At 37.5% G+C, this 5867-nt stretch overlaps 1 non-coding gene across 1 annotated transcript; it reads left to right on the top strand.

Moving 5' to 3' along the window:
• The first annotated feature begins 726 nt into the window (after positions 1-726).
• On the top strand, positions 727-833 carry LOC118492690. The gene has a single exon (XR_004894692.1). It is a non-coding gene; the product is annotated as a small nucleolar RNA R71 (small nucleolar RNA).
• Positions 834-5867: the final 5034 nt, after the last annotated feature.

The raw sequence follows: 5867 nt of genomic DNA, 5'->3' as shown, positions 1-5867 counted from the left end.
ACGCCTTGTGGTCTCTCGGAGAAATTTTGGGCTAGTTGACTTAATTGTTTTTCAATGTTTTGTATACTAGCTTGTTGATTTCTAAAATTTGATTCCAATTGTTGAAATCGATCCAAGTTTTTCTTTTCAGTGTCCGAGATGAGGCGAGATATAGTATCTTCAAGCCTTTCTCGTCCACCTTGTTGTTGAAGGAAATTTTGTGACTCATTTCTTGGTTGTTGAAAGTTTGTTCATTGATTTATACTTTGTTGGTTACTATTATTGCCGGGTTCTTTCCAACCAAGGTTAGGGTGGTTACGCCATCCTTGGTTGTAGGTACCCGTTGGGGGACCCGACGGCCTAGGTCTATTATCAATGTAGTTTACCGACTTTGTTTGATCATCTGTTTCTTTCATACAACTCCAATTTTCATGTGGCCCACCACACCCTTCGCAAACCATTACCGAGACCGTTTTTGTTGTTTCTGACTTTTTAATTTTTGAAGAAAGGGCCTCGATTTGGGCTTGTAAAGAAGTGCTTTCATCAACCTTATGGGCGCCCGGGGCAATAGATTTATTACCTCGGGGAGTGTGCCACTGAAAATTGGTTTGAGCAATTTCCTCGATTTGATTGTATATTTCATGTGGGCGGCGATTACCTTAAAGTCCCCCGGAGCTAGAGTCAAGTGTTTGTCTCGTGTGTGGCAACAACCTATTATAGAAGGTGGATACTTGTTGCCATACCGCAAGACCGTGATGGGGACACTTTCGCAATAGCTCCTTGAACCTTTCCCAAGTTTCATATAAGGATTCCCCATCCTCTTGTGAATATGTATTAATTTCAGTCATTAATTTAGCCGTTTTAGCGGGAGGGAAATACTTATATAGAAATTTTTGGGCTAGTTCATCCCAGGTGTTTACCGAACCTACTGGGAGGGCGTTGAGCCAAGCTTTTGCTCGGTCTTTTAGCGAAAATGGAAACATTCGCAGGCGGATGGCGTCATTTGATGCTCCATTGATTCGAAAGGTATCACATATTTCTAAGAAATTAGTAATATGTAGATGGGGATCCTCGTCCGCAAGCCCATGAAAGGTTGCGGAGTTTTGAAGCATTTATATCAAATGTGGCCGAAGTTCGAAGCTATTGGCTTCAACATTCGATGCATTGATAGCGGCGCCGAGATTACCTACGGTGGGTCGTAGGTAATCCATGAGGGTACGTTGGTCCGCCATTGGAAGTGGGTCCCTCGAAACCTTCTCTTGGTTTTTAGCTTTAAGTCTTTTTCTGAGAAAGCGTTCGGGTTCTTCTAGAGGTCCTTTTATGTCTTTATTAGAACTGGAGCTCATACACTACGTAGAAGGTGGCGTCTGGTTCCAAATCCTGCAATAAAAATAGAAAAGAATGTTGGTCAGAAAGTTCACCACGGCCCCCACTGAACACGGCCCGTGGTCGGAGATACAACGATTGTTTTCCGGATCCCTGTTACTGGAAAGTTGGACATGGCCCCGTGTTGCACCGACATGGCCCCGTGCTCAGCCCTCTGTAACTCGGAAAATAAAAACTGCCAGTGATACTGCTGGGCACGGCCCGCGTCCGACCAGGCACGATCTGTGCTGAGCTCTGCAGAAGCTAAAAAATTAAGAAAATCTAAAAAAAATAAAAAGAAAAATAAAAAATGGATTAGGCCGTTGATTCCTAACTTTCTTAAAATCCTTGTCCCCGGCAACGGCGTCAAAAACTTGATGTGCGTTAGGTGTAATATAATTTAGGTATATATTTTAAGTCCTTTTTACACTTTTTAGCCAAGTTTTAAATTTATAAAACACGATATTTACTAACACTAAACCACAAATATGGGCAAGTGCACCCATCGTGGACGTAGTATAGTGTTGGTAAGATACCGAGGTCGTTCAAGGACACAAGAGCTTTTAGTACCGGTTTATCCTCAACGTCTAACCAAATCAAAATGTTAGAAAAAGGTTTTAAACTAAGAAAATAAAACTAACTAAAATGCTGAAAAATAAAATAAAAATAAAAACAGATAGACAAGATGTATCACTTGGATCCGACTCGTGTGTAGTGTAACCTTTGAATATTTTAGCATTTTTGCACTTGTTTAAGAGATTATCTTAGTTATTGTAGTAGGCCCCTCTTTTGAAGGTGACGTTACCCTCAACCCAGTAGTTTGAGTCAGCAAGGATACAATCCTAAAGTGTCAGATTATTGAAAGATAATTAATTAAGTTATTAATGCATAATGTGGTAGGCCCCTCTTTTAAAGGCGATGTTACCCTCGGCTAAGTAGTCTGAGTTAGCAGGGATACAGTCCTAAGTAGCCGGGTTAAAGTTTTAATAGTAGTTTAACTTATGAGGGGATCAAAGAGTTTGGACCCCCGCCATTCAATACCTTTGGGTATTGAAGGAGGTCATACTTAATTTGACCCAGGTCCTTTGCAGGATCTATACACTGAACAATGGCAAGACTCTTACCAAACCGTTCCCTTAACCCCCGACCAGGTAGCCAACATACCTCCATATAGACCGTGGAGATATGTATGGTGAAAATCTTTTATTTTATATAGACAGTAAAATAATGCCAAGACACCACGGACAAACGATAAGGAAGAATCACCTTCAACATAAGAAACTAGTAATTAAAGTCATTAATACAAAACCAATTAAAAAGTGCAAAAGATTAAAAATAAAAAGTATTACACTAAACACTTGTCTTCACCAAGTGATGTAAGAGACTTAGGCAAACATGGCCTTTGATTGTCAAGAACTCTTACGATCAATCTTGGATCCCGAGACGACTCACACACTCTATGATGGATTATGGATGATGGTGGTGGATGATGGTGTTATGGTGGTGGTGGGTGGTGGGTGAAGTGTGAGAGAGGTGGTGTGCCAAGGGATGAGTTGCAAGAGCTCCAAACATCCCTATTTATAGGCTGAACAGAAGCTCGGGCACGGCCCCGTGTCCATCTGACTCTCTCTCTTCATTAATTGTAATTTGCAATTACAATAAATGCGCCTGCAGGGAGTTGACCACGCCCCCGTGTCCGCTGGGCACGGCCCCGTGGTGGGCAGTAGAAGCCTCTATGGGTTTGTCTTTTCTGTTGCTTCTTGGGCACGGCCCCGTGCTTGCTGAGCACGGGGCGTGTTCAGTATTCTGTTTTTTTTTTGTTTTGCTTGGGAAGATGTCCGGGGGGGGGGGGGGGTTCGGGCATATCACTTTTGTTTCCTTTCTTGTATTTATGTTAGATTTTGCTGTCTTTTTGCTTCTTTTGTTATTTTGAGCTCATTTAATCCTGAAAATACAAAAGGAAGACAAAAGCACACTTTTTCCAACATTAGTACTAAAAAGTGGTTAGTTTTAAACCACAATTGATGTAATTTATATGTTGCATTTTGTGCACATCAAAATACAATTAACGCAAGAAAAAAAAACTTAGACGCCAGATAATATTATATCGCGTTGGGAAAATAAAAGAAGATTGAAAAGACAAAAAAAACCCCGCCCTTCTCTACGTCGCGTGACACGTGTTGGGCCAGGATGCGTTCTCACCGTTCTCACACTTTTGAGCGTTTTCTTCTGATCCCGTTTATATATATATATATATGTGTGTGTGAGTGTGTGTGTGTGTATTTAGGGATGAGCATTTCGGTACTACTATAAAAAAAACCGGTGTAGATCGAATTTCGATACAATTAGACACCCACCTTTTGGTGTTTTCGGGATCGGTACTTTCGGTTCGGTGTGATACCGGTATTTTACCAATTTTTACCCTCAGATACCGTACCGTACCAAACGTTTTTGGTACTGATACCCAACAAAATAGCTAGTTAGCTACCTAGTGCCTAGACTTATATTAACATATTTTCACGCTGAGTAGTTCTTTTAAAAAAATGTTAAAATTCCATGTTACATAATATATATGTCCAAAAAATGTAACATATAGATTTTGAACATTTTTTTAAGAAAACTTGTCGGCGCTTTTTATATTTTTTTTATAAAATGTTCAAATATATATACATTACATTCCCTGTTTTTTTAAAAAAAAAATAAAAATGTTACATAGGGTTTTCATGAGTTTTTTCAACTTAAGTGAGTTTTCTTCCGTACTCCTATATATATATATATGAGTAAATTGCTAAAATCGTCCCTGACGTTGTTTCAAAGAACTTGTTAGTACCAACTTCAATCTTTTCAACAATGGATAAATATTTTTCAATCATCTATTTGGGTATGCATTATATATTTTCATCAATCATCTATATGGGTCAAACAAACAGGTCTTGAAACAACTTACAGTTCTTTAACACCACTGTCGCATCATGCGTTGTTGTAAACGGACACATCGTTGTTTCAAAGAATTTATATTGACATAATTGAACGAACACAAATGAACAACGATGTATCCGTTTTACATTTATTTGTAAGTTGTAACCACTCATTGCGTTTTGAACGAACATTCGAAGTTATAATATATCCACCACTGCATTTACAGTACCTATTCGACTCACAGAAAGACACTACTGTCATGAAATGTGGACACAGAATGCACTCTGAATGTTGCAACGAGATGATAAGCCGTAATAAGTAAGTATTTCTATGATTCTTTGGTTCATATATTTATCTTTTTTCATTTTTACTAAAATTTAATTCTTTTTTTTTTCGACAAATTCTCATTTCCTATATGCTCCAAGTCAGTAATGGATATGTCTATGATTTGGAGAAGACTAGATGAGGAGGCGAGTCTAGTTAATCATTTTTATGGGATATCTTCGTTGTAAACGGATACATCGTTCAACGAGGTCGTAGCTTCAAAAATTGGGTTTTAGGGTATTGTTTATAAAAGGGTGGGGACAAGATATAACTGTTAAAAAGGGTAAATTAAATATATTAAGACAATGACTAAATTACCCCTCTATCAAGTTAGTTTTGTTAGGGTGTTAGTCATTTTGGATGGATTTAACAACTTTTTTGAAAACCCCAGTGGTTCCTATAAGAAAAAAAATCTTTTTTGGATGGATCTGGCAAATGTGAATAAACGTCAGGGACGATTTTAGCAATTTACTATATATATATATATATATATATATGTATGTATGTATGTATGTATGTATGTATAATATACTGATAAAAATAAAGACTTAGCGTATTTTTTGGATCCATGTGTAATGTATCAAGGAAAATATTTCTCGTGTTCTGTAAAAGAGTATTTAGTAAGTGTGATTATTGACCATGGCTTTATAGCCTAGTGGTATTTTGGTGGTGGGATAAGGCTTTGGGACCAATAGGTCCTGGGTTCGATTTCCACAAGGGGGTTTTCTCATGTTTATTGGGTTTCCTCCTGAATTGGTGTGACATTATGCCTAGTGGAGATGGATATAATCGGGTGGTTCCTCTGGTGTCACGATGATACTCCAGTGGTCCGTCAGTGATTCAAATTTGCCGTTAAAAAAAAAAAAGTAAGTGTGATTATTTTATTTTGGAAACCCAATATAATACGATGGTTTTTCTCGTTTAATATTTTAACTGAAAATGACTTTGAAAAGAGGTGGAAAATTGATGGTTATCACGAGTTAAAACAAGTTTTTCTAACTATGTCGTCTGATTAATTTGTAACATGTTTATATTATTAAATATATTAAACATAAAAAAAAAATATTTTGATCAACAGTTATGAGGTTATATGTAACCATTGTTTTTTTAATTGTTAATATTTTTATATACAAATTTCACAATGAACTGTAATAAATTATACACGCTCCAAATTGAGTGTCTGGATATGAGAGGTGCATGAATATATTGCATTAAATAATCAACAAATTCCTCATGCCTCTTTGTCATTAAATACACATACCAAAGTGTCACCCCCTCCA

Source organism: Helianthus annuus, chromosome 5 (assembly GCF_002127325.2).
Source record: "Helianthus annuus cultivar XRQ/B chromosome 5, HanXRQr2.0-SUNRISE, whole genome shotgun sequence".
Lineage (NCBI taxonomy): Eukaryota > Viridiplantae > Streptophyta > Magnoliopsida > Asterales > Asteraceae > Helianthus > Helianthus annuus.
Note: the sequence above shows the minus strand (reverse complement) of the source record. Positions and strands in the feature narration are given on the sequence as shown.